At 45.7% G+C, this 16,378-nt stretch overlaps 1 long non-coding RNA gene across 1 annotated transcript; it reads right to left on the bottom strand.

Moving 5' to 3' along the window:
* Window positions 1-7,402: 7,402 nt before the first annotated feature.
* LOC142923049 (uncharacterized) lies at window positions 7,403-16,172 on the bottom strand. The gene is made up of 2 exons (XR_012940496.1): window positions 14,938-16,172; window positions 7,403-13,826 (listed from the first exon to the last, which is right to left on the bottom strand). It is a non-coding gene; the product is annotated as an uncharacterized LOC142923049 (long non-coding RNA).
* Window positions 16,173-16,378: the final 206 nt, after the last annotated feature.

The following is a 16,378-nucleotide window of genomic DNA, read 5'->3' as shown; positions in this document are numbered from 1 at the left end:
TTTGTTATTTTATTTTCACCTACGTGACTTTACCCAATAGAACCAAAGAGTATTCACATGTTTATTGGCAAACTTCAGACCGGCATGTATATGTGCTTTCTTGAGCAGGGGAACCTTGCGGGCGCTGCAGGATTTCAGTCCTTCACGGCGTAGTGTATTCCAATTGTTTTCTTGGTGACTATGGTCCCAGCTGCCTTGAGATCATTGACAAGATCCTCCCGTGTAGTTCTGGGCTGATTCCTCACCGTTCTCATGATCATTGCAACTCCACGAGGTGAGATCTTGCATGGAGCCCCAGGCCAAGGGAGATTGACAGTTCTTTTGTGTTTCTTCCATTTGCGAATAATCGCACCAACTGTTGTCACCTTCTCACCAAGCTGCTTGGCAATGGTCTTGTAGCCCATTCCAGCCTTGTGTAGGTCTACAATCTTGTCCCTGACATCTTTGGAGAGCTCTTTGGTCTTGGCCATGGTGGAGAGTTTGGAATCTGATTGATTGATTGCTTCTGTGGACAGGTGTCTTTTATACAGGTAATAAGCTGAGATTAGGAGCACTCCCTTTAAGAGTGTGCTCCTAACCTCGGCTCGTTACCTGTATAAAAGACACCTGGGAGCCAGAAATCTTTCTGATTGAGAGGGCGTCAAATACTTATTTCCCTCATTAAAATGCAAATCAATTTATAACATTTTTGACATGCATTTTTCTGGATTTTGTTGTTGTTATTCTGTCTCTCACTGTTCAAATAAACCTACCATTAAAAATATAGACTGATCATTTCTTTGTCAGTGGGCAAACGTACAAAATCAGCAGGGGATCAAATACTTTTTTCTCTGCCAATGAATATCTGAATGATTCAGAGGACAACTGGGTGAAAGTGTTGTGGTCAGATGAGACCAAAATGGAGCTCTTTGGCATCAACTCAACTCGCTGTGTTTGGAGGAGGAGGAATGCTGCCTATGACCCCAAGAACACCATCCCCACCGTCAAGCATGGAGGTGGAAACATTATGCTTTGGGGGTGTTTTTCTGCTAAGGGGACAGGACAACTTCACCACATCAAAGGGACGATGGACGGGGCCATGTACCGTCAAATTTTGGGTGAGAACCTCCTTCCCTCAGCCAGGGCATTGAAAATGGGTCGTGGATGGGTATTCCAGCATGACAATAACCCAAAACAAACGGCCAAGGCAACAAAGGAGTGGCTCAAGAAGAAGAACATTAAGGTCCTGGAGTGGCCTAGCCAGTCTCCAGACCTTAATCCCATAGAAAATCTGTGGAGGGAGCTGAAGGTTCGAGTTGCCAAACGTTAGCCTCGAAACCTTAATGACTTGGAGAAGATCTGCAAAGAGGAGTGGGACAAAATCCCTCCTGAGATGTGTGCAAACCTGGTGGCCAACTACAAGAAATGTCTGACCTCTGTGATTGCCAACAAGGGTTTTGCCACCAAGTACTAAGTCATGTTTTGCAGAGGGGTCAAATACTTATTTCCCTCATTAAAATGTAAATACATTTATAACATTTTTGACATGCGTTTTTCTGGATTTTGTTGTTGTTATTCTGTCTCTCACTGTTCAAATAAACCTACCATTAAAATTATAGACTGATCATTTCTTTGTCAGTGGGAAAACGTACAAAATCAGCAGGGGATCAAATACTTTTTTCCCTCACTGTAGAGACCCACAGACTGCTTCTCTCTCTACAAGATAAACATGACCAGTGTTTCTGCACTACGTATGGAGATGCAGTGGCATTTAGACGCCGCTGTGTGAATCCATACTGTAGATATTTTATGCCTTCATGACCCTCTACCTACTCACCCCCCCTCACCCCCTCGCCACCTGACCCCCTTCAACCCTCTCTGTGACGTCATTAACATCATAGGCACTCATTCAACCATTCTGAGAACGAACGCGCACTGGAAGAGGTGAAAGAACAGTCCGAGCTTGTGCGCGATTCGCCTTCCTCGCACCCTCACCGCACCCTCCCCTCGCCCCACAGCCGCAAGGTGATGCACCGCTGCTGGAGCTACGCGCCGTTAGAGCGCCCCACGTTTGAGGCGATCCTCGCAGAGCTGAGACCGGCCTCCAACGATGACAAGATCGACAAAGGCGAAGAGGTCGGCTGGGAGCCGTCGTCCGTTCCGTCCGAGTACACCTCCCTCGCTTGCTAGAATCACCCTCGCTACCTTGTCCACTCTAGGGGTGAACAGTTTATTTTATTATTTCAAAGATTACCGTGCTACATTTGTTTACTCAGGGAAGTCTCACTCTTTTGCAGGAGGGTCCTGTCCAGCTTTCACAGAAGGGGGCGATGTTGCCACGGTGTGTAATCCCTGTTTAAGTAATTTGGAAGTAAAATCTCACTGTTAGAATTGGTTGTTCTTTTTTGAAAGCTGAGAACCCTGAGAAAACGCGTGCACAACAGGGGAAGAACATGCAAAGTCCACAAACTCTCACTTACACGCCAAGACTAAGATCCCCCCATGTAACAGACTGTTGGGTAAGTGCCGTTATGAGCACTTATGCAGGCCAGCACAGCATATGGGGTTTGTCTCTGCCAGTGCTGATGTTTTCACAATGCACCAAGTACTCATTTGAGGCCGAGGGTAGGTCCAGGAATGGTTCAGATAATTGCCACTGGTGTTGGCCATGAGCAGGAATTATACCAGGATTTATGGCTTCATAGTACAGCTTGCTAACCCGCTGCACTAACGCTCCCCGTAAACATCGGTAACATAAACAAACAACAGCTCGTACAAATACAAGAACAAATACAAGAACCTCCCCCCCCCCCATAAGGTACATCGTGTTGTTTTGATTTCACGACTCAGCGCGACTCGCGAATACTCAAAGCGAGATGCGCGTGGTTAGTAAATACTAAATTCTCGTGGTTGGTAAATTAGCAGTTGGCAATGGATTCCTGTACATGTATGCCTCTACTTACGAAAGGGATGCGTTCTTCGAAAAACGCACGCAAAACAAAATATCGTAAATCGGAATGGCTTTTCCCATTAATTGAATACGAAAAACTTGCGATGTGTTTCAGACAGTCATTTCTACTATAAACCCAAAATAAACACCAATATTTCACAATGCAAAAAATAATAAAGAACAAATATTACAACGGTTGAATAATAATCAATTTAAAACAAAAATAATTAACATCTTCAAGGAACTCACCAAAAGATCTGCATGTTGGAATGACTGGGAAGGTGACGAGGCGTTACTTTTGCACTATGGGGATACCGTGACACTGTCGTGGATGGATGACAGCTTTTTGCTTGATGATCTCATGGCGCGTGCCATGTGATATATTGTTTCCGCTGAAATTCTATTTCGTAAGTCGAAAAGTATCCTTAAATTGTCAATTTCGTTTTCACTAAATTTCGTGAATGGAACATTCGTAAATCAAAACACAAAGATTTCCTGTACAACCAATATAGACTGTTGGGCCAAGTGCTGTCGTCAAGCACCTAATACAGAAAATAAAATACACGTGCATTCATGCACAACCACGTACAAATACACGTGACCATTATAAGCACATGCTTTCAACAGAAATTACAAATGTTATATATTGTGCTTTAATTATTACATTTTATATTAGTGTGTCTTAATATTACCATCATCACCACCATCATCACCAAATGTATCATTATCATCATCCTAACCATCTGTATAATCAATCACCATCTGTATCATCACCATCAAAGCAAAGACTCCCCGTATAGCCCGAATAGACTGTTGGGGCAAGTGCTGTTAGCGAGTACCTGTGAAGGCCAGCATGCCCACGAGGGGTGGGTGGCCAACACCACGCCCGGCCGCCTTTGTCTCCCCAGTAGTGATGTTTACACCACACCAAGTACTCATTTGAGGCTGAGTCGACCTAGGGGAGGCCCATGACCGGTTCAGAGAGTCGTTACCTGCGTTGCGCATGAGCGAGAATTTAACTCGGGTCGCCGGGTTCGTAGTGCAGCGTGCTAAACGCTACACTACCGCTACCCACGACCTGTATCACCATCATCTTCCAGAGTTAATACATTTCATGTCAATAGCTGGAAATGCTTGTATTTGTAATAAAAAATGCATAAGTAGTTGTCACTCACTCACCCACACTCAAACGGTCAGAAAGGACTGAAAGATGAAATATCTTCAGAACCCTACATCCTGAAACTAAATTAATTATTTCAATTTTACCAAGTAAGGCCCACTGAGCTATATCGCACGCTCAGAAGTCCTGATTACACTTCTGGAAGTTGTTGTATATGTGGGCGTGTGAAAATTGATGAAAAATAATTAAAATTAAATGAAATTCGAAATTTGCATAATTAATCCGAAATTATGCTAATTTGTGTACTTATGCGTGTAACTATGCTAATTAGAGAGGTAATCGTATTAATTTATACGAGTGGGTGTGGTTGTGTTAATGATAGCCTTTATGATAATCAGGCCCCGCCTCGTTGACGAGGTGGGGTTATCAATCAGGATAACGCAATCAATCGTGTGCCGTTACGCTAGTGTCAATTCGGCCTCGTTGTCTAACTTCGTATTATTGATCAGCATAATACAATGATTCTCGCTTTAACACTCCCCGAGTGTTCATTATTTAGGTCCCAAGTTCATATCATTCGCTTTAAAGTTTAATGAGTGTGGATTGGTGTGTTTATAGTTTAGGTTCCCGAGTTCATATCTCGTCGCAGGATACAGATCTTATGCAAAAATTTCAGGAAAGAATCACACGACCACTTCTGTATTAATCAATTTATTTTCTAATTAAACCTTAACTATAATATGTATGTGAACTCTCAATCTCGGAACTTCAACACGGTATCCACACGGTATCAAGACAGTATCATCAACGACTGTACGATTTCACTTTGATAACACATGGACCCCGCATAAAGCGATTGCTGTTAGTGAGAGAGAGAGTCAGAACATGCAAATGCTATACTACACAAAAGCTTATACATTATAATATGAACGATCATTATGCTTGAAATGGTCAGCACATTATCACAGGCGATTGATTAACATGCAACGGTATTCATATAAAAAGACAATCAAACAGTTATTATTTCCAAAGGCATAAATGTAACAACAGATCCACCGGACAGACTATAAGATTACCGAAATGGCTTAGTGTGAGGGTATGCGGCGGAACGTGGTATCTCACGGGAGATTAATTAATTAATTCGTGAATAAGATTGTATGATCAGAAAATCGGTTTAGCACGATTCCTCCCCGGGAGCGTAGCTCCGTGGCGAAGGTTCCAAGGGTTAATTCGTATTGATGGATCGGTTGGTAACTTATGCGATTAGAAGTACAGTCCAAAACAAAATATTAAAGAGGAAAATTACAAATACACTTATAAACGACGGACTGTTATCACACGATCGATGCTTCCACTGCCATATGGTTCACGGACTTGAGTGTGTTTGTGTGTCATGAATTGTGTGGAGTAGTCATTGTTTGGAGTTGAGTCTTTAGGTCCAGCGAACGTCAGATTGGTCGTGTAGTGGGGCATAGCGCATCATATCGTGGAGTTCTCTTTATAGGGTAATGTGAGTGTGGTTGGTCTTCTCGCGTTAACATACGTCGACGTGTCCCTTGTATGAAAGGGATACTCGCTCCCTTTAGAGCGGTCAGGGTGAGTGGGGGTTGTGCATCATATGTATCGGCGTTCCCTCCTCCACACAGCAGCCAGCCTCTGTCCACACGGGAGAGTTGCTTGGTCGCTCTCAGTGCTGCTCAGTGGCCACCTCTCTCCACTGCTGGATGAGCTGCGCGATCACGCTCGTGCTGGTTCGCTGACAGCAGTTTCTCTCCGCTGCTGGATGAGCTGCATCGGCACGCTCCCTCTCTCTGGGTGGAGAACTCGAACGTGCTCGTTGCTGGTTTGCTGAAAGCAGGTTTTTCTTCACTGCTGGATGACTCAAGTCGCACGTGCTCTTGCTCTGGTTTGCAGAAGCTCTTGCTTGGTGCGTCGGTCGCTGTGCAGCTGGACTCAATGTAGAATAAACTTTCAACAATACTCTGTCTTTCAGCTCTTTTAAAATCACACTCGGTGGCGCCTTACTACCTTGCGAGTCTTGCCAACGTCAGTGGGTAGCGACGGGCCACTTTGGCCTCTGTTCGCCGCCCCCTGCTCTGCAGCTCGCCGGCTGGCGACCTGTTCCTCTCGTTCCCGATTTGAACTGCTCCTGAGCCGACTGGTCGAACTCCCCGAGTTCCGACCCCCCTGGTCGAACTCTTCCGAGTTGCTCCTCCGAGTCGAACTGTCTCCCGAGAGTCGACCCCCCGGTCGAACTCTGGTGAGCCGACCCCCTACCCGGTCGAACTCTGGTGAGCCGACCCCCTCCGGTCGAACTGAGGTTTCAATGCTCAGGATCCTCTTTTTATGCACAAAAATCCCTTCACTCGGATCCTGCCCACAAGGCGGGGTTTCTTTCGATTTTTGCTGTGTCAGGTTTTGTCCGTATGTATCTGCGTCCGTGTGTGTCTGTACGTGTGTCAGTGTGTCATTGTGTGCATCACCCACGGTATATTCCGTTGTCATACTCCTACCATAAAACCCACAAGTAAAACAATCAAATGTTATAAATTGTCTCGAAGGCGCCTCTGTCTGGGTGCACAACCTGGAGGGAGGGGCGATATTCCCTCCGACTTTCACCGACGCACAAAGAAATGGTTAAAACGTTTTAAGTTAACATTTCATTTCATCAGAGTTCCAAAGTTATGATTCTGTATTAATCCAATGTCTGGGTCAGCTTCCCGTTGTGGCGTTTGACTCGTGTTTCCTCGAGCGTATACACACTCCTACCCCGCGCTGCGGGGATACAAAGACGGCCGGGATCTCCCTTTCTCTCCGACCTTGGGTTTAACATCGCCCTTTGCTTACGTTGCAGTTTTGCTGTGCGCTTGCATTTCTTTTCCTCTCTCCTCTTGCTTTAACCCTGCTTATTATTTGCGTATGGGTGGGTTAGAGCATTCATGTTGACTTAGGAAAACCTGATTGTTATAGGCTTCGGGTCAAGTCGTATAGAAATTATTAAAATGTAAATACATTTCATATTAAATTAATAGACGGGTGATGGTTACATTGCTATAGCTTGTGGCAGGGTTCAATTGAAGTGGGTGTGAAGATAAATAACTTTAGCCTACCCTGTCGTTAAATTCCGATTTTAAGTTACTTTAATAGTAATGCAGAACCAATTAGCTTTTTTGACTTAACTAGATCTAGGCTAACGCAACCTCCCAGTGACCCTGGCTTTGTGTTTACGTCAGCCCCTTGCAACCCGCTGGGCTCTGCGCTCTATCTGCTCCCTCTGACCCTGGGAGGGCTCTGAACGTCAAAATCGTGTTAGTGGGTCAAGGTAAATATGACCTCCACATGCCATGCCGAGGCCTGGTTTGGTGTTTTTATTCATTATTAAAATAAAAACAATAGAAATATGTTTCTATATGTATCGAAAAATTACTTGTTAATATTAAGATGGAAAGGGGGGCATATACAACAGTGGCCTGCTTCATGTATCTATTTACGAACGTTCGATTTTACAAAATGTCACGTTCATGCAATTGACAAATTATGGACACCTTTAGATGAACAAAATCGAATTTCCGCGTGAACGAAATTCCATACGGCACGCGCCAGATCAAACGAGAAGCACCGTGGAGGCTGCATCACCCGTCCACAACAGCGTCACGGTGTCCCTGCAGGGCAACAGCAAAGCCTCCACATCACCTCCAGTCAATTCAACATGCAAATCTTTTGGTGAATTCCCTGCAAAGGTAAAAAAAAATCCTTACGGGTACTTTTGCATTGTGAAAAATGATATAGTTGTATATTTTTAGATAAGGAGTGGAGTTGATATGTCCGAAACGCATCCCGATTTTTTTTTGCATTAAATTAATGGGAAAATTCATTTGATATTTAGTTTTTCGCGCGTTTTATAAAGAAAGCATCGCTTTCGTAAATGGAGGAACATCAGTGAGTGTCCCTGTTGGTGAGCGTGACGCTAGAAATGATGGTCGAGTCAGAGGCGCGAATGTGGCCCAGGGCAGACACGCGGACGTGCGGGCGTGGCAGTGGGGAACAACGGGGTCATGATTCCAGTCGTATGAGCACAGGGCTCGTTTCAAGTTTCATTTATTATTGGTATATCCCTGTGAGCCATGCGGCTCTTGAGTCGGGTGCAAGCACAAACAATATGAACAGAGAACATCTTAAAAGCGACGACACGCAACAGAAACATCCTGGATAAAACAGCAAATCTTCCAGAAAAGAAAACGGTATTACAACGCTGTGTGCAAAAATCTCAGTGTAATGCAAGTCAAAGAATAACAACCATAAGACAATTTAGATTTAAGTTATCAGGCCAACTCCGCACTTCCACAAGAAACATGGCTTAAACCATGTTTTCGAAATCAAAAAAGCTATAAAAACAATGTAAGAACAGTAATCATAGGAACTGCGATTCAAATTTAACAAAACACATTGCAGCGGAGGGAGCTGGTAGGAACGTTGGGTTGCTCGGTCAATGACCAGGGTCAACGGCGGCGTGGTGTATTCCGCAAATATGCCCAACTATGAGGGCAGGCACAAGTCGGCGTGAGTAGGTTAAACGTTGAGTTTTATAAGGGCACCACGGGGTGACCAGCCCCTCCCCACCCAGCCCCTCCCATTTTTGTATGCACGACGGACGGTCACAATGATCCCCTGTGGGTTGGTGTCACCAGGAGGTTCCTACCAGTATTAACGATATACATTTCAGTTTATTTATTTATTTGGTATAGCCCTGTGAGCCATTTGGCTCTTGAAATCGGGTGCAACCGCAACAAGCAAAAAACAAGAAAAAACGAACAAGAAAACATCTTGAAGTGACTGTGCAAACAGAAAATCCAGGAAAAAACAGCAAAATATTCTTGAAAAAGCACCGTACACCAACGCTGTGTGCAAAAATCCCAGTGGGATGCAAGTCAAACAACAAGAAGAAAACTTAGATTAAGGCCACCAGTCTAACTTCGTACTACAAACATGTCCAAACCAAAAAACTTTTTGAAATAACCAAAAAATAAAGCCATAATTGCAATGTAACAGTGATCATAGGGACTGACCGAATTTTTAACAATAAACTACATGAATAACTTGCAACACCAAACCCTAGAGCCACAGCTGGCTGCATGAGTTACTCCACAACAGAAGCATCAGTCGGAGTATCTATTTTTCAATGCACCTTTAAGATCAGCACGCTAAATCAAAATACAGATAATACTTTGCAGTAGTCATCTGGAGCAAAACATTTTATTTTACGCTAATGAATAGCAGTGGCAGCTTGGGGTGTACAACTCCTCTAGAGCAGTGTTGAGAGAAGATCTCATTGGTAGCAATTCAAGTTGCAGTTTATTGGCAATAACATTCCAGACCCTGGGGGCATCAATAGCAAAGGCCCTTCCTCCAGTTTTTGTACGGCAATAGGGAATGTGCAGCTGGTAAATGAGCGAAGGCCTGAGGTCAAATTTGTTCTTTGAAACAGAGACGAGGTCCAGTAGGTAGTCTGCGGAATTTTTTGTAAGTACATCGTGAATAAATAAGATGTGTTGCACAAGCCGTCGAACATTAAGAGATGTTAAGTTTGACCCAATGTAGAGATCAGTGGTGAGTCCTATATGGGCAGTGCAATGTAAATCTTAAGGCCGAGTGATAGATGGAATCAAGCTTCAGTACTTGGGGCTGATTTTTACACGATGTCACAGTAATCAAGCAGAGGCAGTATGGTAGCTTTTATCAATGCAAAACGGAACATTGGGGGAGAAGCAGTGCTTGTGTCGATACAGAAAACCAATTTATATTTTCGTCTTTTTACCAATATAATCAATGCGATCTTCAAAATTCAGTTTTGAATCCAGGATGACCAAGATACTTATAGATCTTGACTTGCTCTATTTGATAATTATTTAAGGGCTGTAATTGGGGAAAAATAACTTCCAGCTTTAGTCCTGGTGAGAAGCATAGCACCTTGGTTTTGGAGGTATTCAGGACTAGTTTAAGAACAACTAGCTGATGTTGTAGTTTGTTGAAATCACCCTGTAGCTTAGCAATCACGCCATCCGGAGAGCGGCCAGCAGTAATTAGTATCGTGTAATTTGCAAAAAGATTTACCCTGGAATGACCCAGGTCAGTGCCCAAGTCATTGACATAAAGAGAGAACAAAAGGGGGCCAAGGATGGAACCCTGTGGAACCCCTTTTGTTATCTTAACGCCGATTGACCTCCAACCATCTGTGAATACAGTTTGGGTGCGAGAAGAGGTAATTTTGTACCCATTTTACTGCGTTTTTGGAAAAACAGAGGCAACTTAGTTTACTTAGCAGGGTGTTGTGGTCTACTGTATCAAAAGCTTTGGACAGGTCAAGAAAAAGACAGGCACATTACTGCTTAGTATCAAGGCTACTGTAAATGTGATTCAGTCTAATGGAGCAGATGTGGTGCTGTATTTTTTTCAGAACCCAGATTGTTTTAGATGTAGTAGATTGTTGGTGGGCAGGAAACTGCTAATTTGGTAGTTCAATAATTTTTCAAACATTTTCATGAACGGGGACAAAATTGAGATAGGTTGGTAGTTATTTGGATCATCTTTAGGGCCCTCTTAGTGAAGTGGACGGACGTAGGAATGTTTCCATTCTAGAGCAACTGATGCTTATATGATGGACAGGTTGAAAATATGGGCTATAGGTTTGTATATTAGGTGACCAACAGTTAGTAGAGCAAAGATGGGAATACTATCTGCTCCGGTAGAGGAAGACCCTTTGAGGTAGGACAGTTGTTTCAGAACAATACTTTCGTGGATTTGCTGGAAACTAAAGTCGTTTAATATTTGGACAGGGGTGTATGAATTTGCATGAGCAGGGGTGACTCCCAATACTTCAAAAAGATTACCAGCTTCAGAAAAATGAAGGTTAAAAAATTGTCAACTATTTTTTTGAGATCTGAAAAATATTCCCCATTTCCGTTAAGCTCAACGGGCAGATTATCTGTATTGGATGCCTTTTCGATACATTTGATTGTTTTCCAGAAAATCCTGGCATTTCCATGTGATTCCAGGAGGAAAAATAGGCATTTTTTTGACGCATCTATTCCTTAAAATCCTGTATTCTAGACAGTCATTGACCAAATTACTTTTCTGAGCACATGTCCAAGCCTTGTCCCTAGTTTTCATGAGCTTTGTAATCAAAGGATCAAACCATGGTGGGTGGTTGCCTTTAGTTTTAAATCTAACCAACGGAGCATGTCTGTTAAGAATTTGGAGAAACGTGTACCTGAAGGTCTCCCAAGCCGTAGTTAGGTTGGGGATATCACAGACCTTGTCAATATCCGAGTGAAGCACATCATTAGTAAATGCCCGAGTGCTGAAGTGTCCGAGTGCTTCGGGTCTGGCTGATGATCTCACCCCAAAAATGGAGTGATCACTAAGGTTTTTACCCAAAACACCAGTCAGTGTGAAATTGTGAGGGGCATTTGTCAATAGGGCGTCAAGCAGAGATGACTGTACCAGATTTTTTAGGTTGGGTCTTGTGGGGACATTTATTAATTTTAGCAGGTTAAATTCATCTGCAAAATGTGGCCACGGCCAGCGGGTTTAGCAAATTCCAATTTAGATCACCCACTAAAACTATTTCACCTTTAGGGAGGCCTCCAAAAAGCTCTGCAGATGCAGCTTCAACATCCTTCCCACTAGGCGGTCTATGTCAGGACACTACCAATATATGTTATTTGGGAGAGTTAATCTGAGAGCCAGACCTTCAAAGCAACATTCTTTAAACAAGGAGTGAGCTGGTGAACATGCAATAGTATTACGATACTATAACATGTACGACCAAAGTTGCAGCCATAGCTGTTAGCATGACACTCCCAGTGTATGATGTGTGCGAGTCAGTGGTAGTGCGAGTGAGTGTATGATGAGTGAATGGGTCTGTGGTTGTGTGAGTGATTGATGTGCGAGTGAGTCAGTGTAAGATGAGCGAGTTTATCACGGCATCCTTCCCGCTACCACGGCCTTCTCCACGCCATCACGGCCTCTATGACGTGGCGAGTGAGCACTCGAGTCAAGAAGTGCCGAAAATAAATGTCATTATACTCTTGGTAGGTAAGAGGCCAATGTTCAGTATAACCCTCCACCAACCGACAGAGCCAATCACTTTAAGTCGTCACTTGGGAAAACATGCCAATTGATTTGGCACTTCAGCAATAGCCGAAATGTTAAAAAGCAAGCAAAATTTCCAATTTTATATTCGACGTTTCGCTGCAGATACCATTGTCGGCGTTAACAGAACAATAAAATTCACGAAGTTTCGACTGCAACACAACAACCATCAGGTGTGAAAACCACGCGACTTACCGAAAGAACCAAGAATATAGCAATACAACTCTTAAACTTTTTTTTGGTACACTATTCAATTGACACCCTTTATTGCCTCCATACGCAATAATATAATCGTGATTGAGCGAACCAGTGAGTGAGTGTTGTTGAGACCTGTAGTGTGGTGGTTGAACACAGCTTAACATGTTAATACAGGTTTTAGGATTAGATCCCATAAGTATAGATGCGTCGCAACCCTCCACCACCCGACAGCCAGTAAGGTATGTCACGTAAACAACGTGCCAAATAGTTAATTAAAATACAACATATTGCCAACAGCCTACTGTAGCCAGCACCTATGAAGGCTGGTACGATACACAAATGGGGTGTGTGGCCAGCACCATGCTTGGCCGCCTTTGTCTCCCCAGTGGCATTGTTTACACATTATAATTGATACTCATTAGAGGTTGAGTTAATCTAGGGGAGGCCCAGGACCGGCTCAGATAATTGTCACTGGTGTTGGACAATCGAACCCTGGTCGCCATGTTAATTACAGTGTGCTAACCGCTGCACCACCGCTCCCCACACTAGGTCTGATGCCCTATAAAATTTGCCCACGAACTGCTCTATTTGAAGGGGTTAGAAAAACCTCACTCCCAGTAATTCTGGTCGAGCCGTTTCCGCAGCTCAAGGGTATGAGCATCTGTGCACCCGGGGGAACCCTAACAGTTTCACACACCATGGCCTGAACCACAGTGTTAGCGATACACCATCCAGTAGGGGACTCCAAAAATCTCAACCGATGCCCCGACGGTAACTCCACACAACCCTGGTCAATTAAAATCCAGAGGGGCATCCCCTTCCAAAAATCCTTCCACAATAAACAAGGCACCGCTAACGAACTTGAAACCAACACCAGGCCCGTCCTTTCAATATCGCCAATCCGTATCGATGCCTTGATTTAGCCCACAATGCCTAAACTCCCACCATTAGCGGCAACACACAGATTATCTACCAGACCCAGGCAACCCACATCTATGGCAGAGTCCTAAAAATAAACTCTGAAACCATGGTGGCGGATGCCCCCGTATCTATGAGCATTCGCACCTCAACAGCCTGCACAAATCCACATACTGTGGATGATCCCGCTGCCATGACACAGTGTGCCAGTGCGGTCTATTGCCAACCATCATGCACGACCTTCATACCCCGTATTCCTATGAGGGGCGACGGCGTGTGCACCTGACACGGACTGAAATGGGATGCATGAGGTGGCTGTGTCGGCCGGGTGTGTGACCTATTGCAACCTGCCTTTGGACCCAGAGGAGCGGAGGCTGCCCCAAATCAGCACGGCAGCCCCTGGAGATGTGTCCCGGTAGGCCACAACTGAAAGAGGTAATGCCCCCCCCCCCCGCCGCCGCTTGTCCCATCGTCGTCCCACTCCGAATGTCCTCCGCAGGCTCCAACCACCTGACGCGCACACCCAGGGAGACTCTCGGAGCGCCTGGTTGCCCTTTTCTCCCGGAAATCCAGCCCCTGCCTTTACCCCAGCACGTCGTCGCAGGTTACAGTGGGCCTGGATGCAATGGGCTACCTGAATCGAGAACAGGTCATCCTCCTCTGTGGCTGGCAAACAAACGTTATTTTCCTGAGCCAGCGTCAACATTTTCTCAAGCACCAGAGAATCCAGTCCTGCCCGCTCCATCTTTGGGTACGCATCCTTGGCCAGCGACAGCAGTGCGCTGCAGAAAGCGCGGGGTGTCTCCGTCTCCCCCCCCCCCCCCCCCCCCCCCCAACTCTGTATTACGAATGTCTGCCGCGTTGGACGGCAGTTCAAAAATTGCCGCCAACTGGGAGTACGCTTGACGCAGCTTCATTCTGTCCACCTCCCCAATGTAAAAAAAAAACGCCGCCAAGGCTGTCATCCAGTGCGGTGGGAAGAATAAGTAGCGCCTCCGCATCGGACCACCCTGCGAGCTCGCAAGCGGTGGAGAACCGCCGCTGGAAGGCCGCCCAAGCACCCCCCGCAGCCGAAAATTAATTGAGAAGCGGCAGCCGCTGCGCTAGGGAAGGTGCCCCCGGATGAGCTGTCGGCGGCAGGTTAAAGGGACCCAATTCCTGCCCTCGGTCAGCAGTGATGGTGGAGTCGCCCGCTCGCCACCCCCGAGCCACAGCCCCTTCCTTCGGCTGTTCCCTGCCCAGCTGCCCCACCAGAGTCGACACTGTGGAAAGCAGCCCCACGATGCGCTTGCTGATTGCCTGCAGCCCCCCTTCAGCCGGCGGCGGCGCAGAGCCGTCGCCCTTTGCTCGCTGCCCCGCCGGGATCACCACTCCGGGGCCCCCCACAAGGGGTCCCGGTTGCCAGCCCTGCCCGGGAATCCTCCTTGCCCGAGGGTATGCGGGTGAAAGCCTTCCTCTTCACGTGTTTCAGCATAGTCTATTTCCCCCTCAAGGATTCGAAGAAAAAACATTCATAACAACCCTAAAATATAAAAAAAATTTCGTTAACACGCCTGACACCAAATGTTGTGTTCTAGTTCACAGACACTAATAGGAGGTACTCTATCTCTTTTATTCCGACCTTCAGAGCCTTAGGGGATAACCACACACCGGGTCGGGACAGCCAACATGCTGCCAAACCCACAGCTGAAGAGGGTGACGATCACAATTACGACAGCACGACGAATTCCACTCCAGATCGCAGCTGCCCCGGCTGTGAGTTGGAGCTCGCCTTATATCCTGAAAAGCGTGGCCAGGCTCCACCCTCGGCCCTGCACCCCTCTGGATCCTTCAGATGGCTTCATGCTTTGCCCACAGCTGCAACTGGTAGAACGGGCTGATAGTCCTAATGCCATTGTCTACCAATCTCCCAGCGGCACGCGCTCCAGTGACTCATTCCACGTCACCACACAAGTGTGTGAGCATTAGCTGGTAATTAAATCAGTATCCATCGAGCAGTGGATTAAACATGTCCGATGATGATGATGATGAAGAATTTAAACTGCAAGCATACACTTATATTTTATTAACGAAGAGCGTACAGACATTAAATGGCTCAATCGTGGCATGATGCCTCAATCTTCCACCTATCTAAATATGGCAACATAATTGACGTGAATAATTTCACACATTAAACTCATATTGCACACGTGTATATATTCTGCGCGAATATGACTGAACAAAATATAATATATAATGCCAACCAACCGAATAAATGTTCCGTGTAGTTAACTGGTTCACAGTGGGTGTCCATTACATGTGTAGTGACATATAATGGGTCACTACGGCACCTAGTGCCATCTACCGACAGAGAGAAGAATAGTGGGTATAGTAGCCCTCTGCCAGCAGAGTATATGTCATGGTAGACGTCTCTGGGGCTGGCAGAGTAGGGGGCAGTTGAGGATGTAGCAGCCCGATTGGCCGCAGGGGCACGTGATGGCATGTAGGCCAAAGGTGACAGAGGGGACACGTGTTGTAGGACCCAGTACCTTCTAGTGAGTTCCAGAAGGGGGCGTGGCCGAGGGCAGAGCCAGGCAGGGGACACGTGGAAGGCGATCCAGAACCTTCTAGTAAGTTCTGGATGAAATCGTGTCCGAGGGCGGAGCGGGGCCCCGCTGAGGGGTATGAAAGGGGGGTCCCGGGGCTGCATCAGGGCTGTTTGCTGCAATAGAACCCGCCTTGCTACGTCTTCTCTTCGGTCTTCATGCTCAGCAACTTGGGTCAGGCAGTGTGCCGACTGACCTGACGCGTTTGTGTCGTTACCCCATTGTGGTCATAGAATAAATGTGTTGCCTCCTGAATCAGTGTGTCTTTCAAGTGAGCCCACTACACTTGCACTGTACTTAAATACATACGAAAAAGACTTAGAAATTACAACTAAGCTCATCTGAATTATACGTGAGGCTAACAAGATAACTACATTGTAAATTGAGAATGCCGCAATTAAAAAAAATTACATAATACTATCAAACTTAGTCACGTATTATTGATGTAATAGACTTGGAGTGAGTTCAACTGAGTCG

This window comes from Petromyzon marinus, unplaced genomic scaffold (genome assembly GCF_048934315.1).
Source record: "Petromyzon marinus isolate PM22_M1 ecotype Great Lakes invasive population unplaced genomic scaffold, UKy_Petmar_22M1.pri1.0 PM_Scaffold_26, whole genome shotgun sequence".
NCBI lineage: Eukaryota > Metazoa > Chordata > Hyperoartia > Petromyzontiformes > Petromyzontidae > Petromyzon > Petromyzon marinus.
The sequence above is the reverse complement of the archived record's forward strand: the minus strand, read 5'-3'. Positions and strand labels throughout refer to the sequence as shown.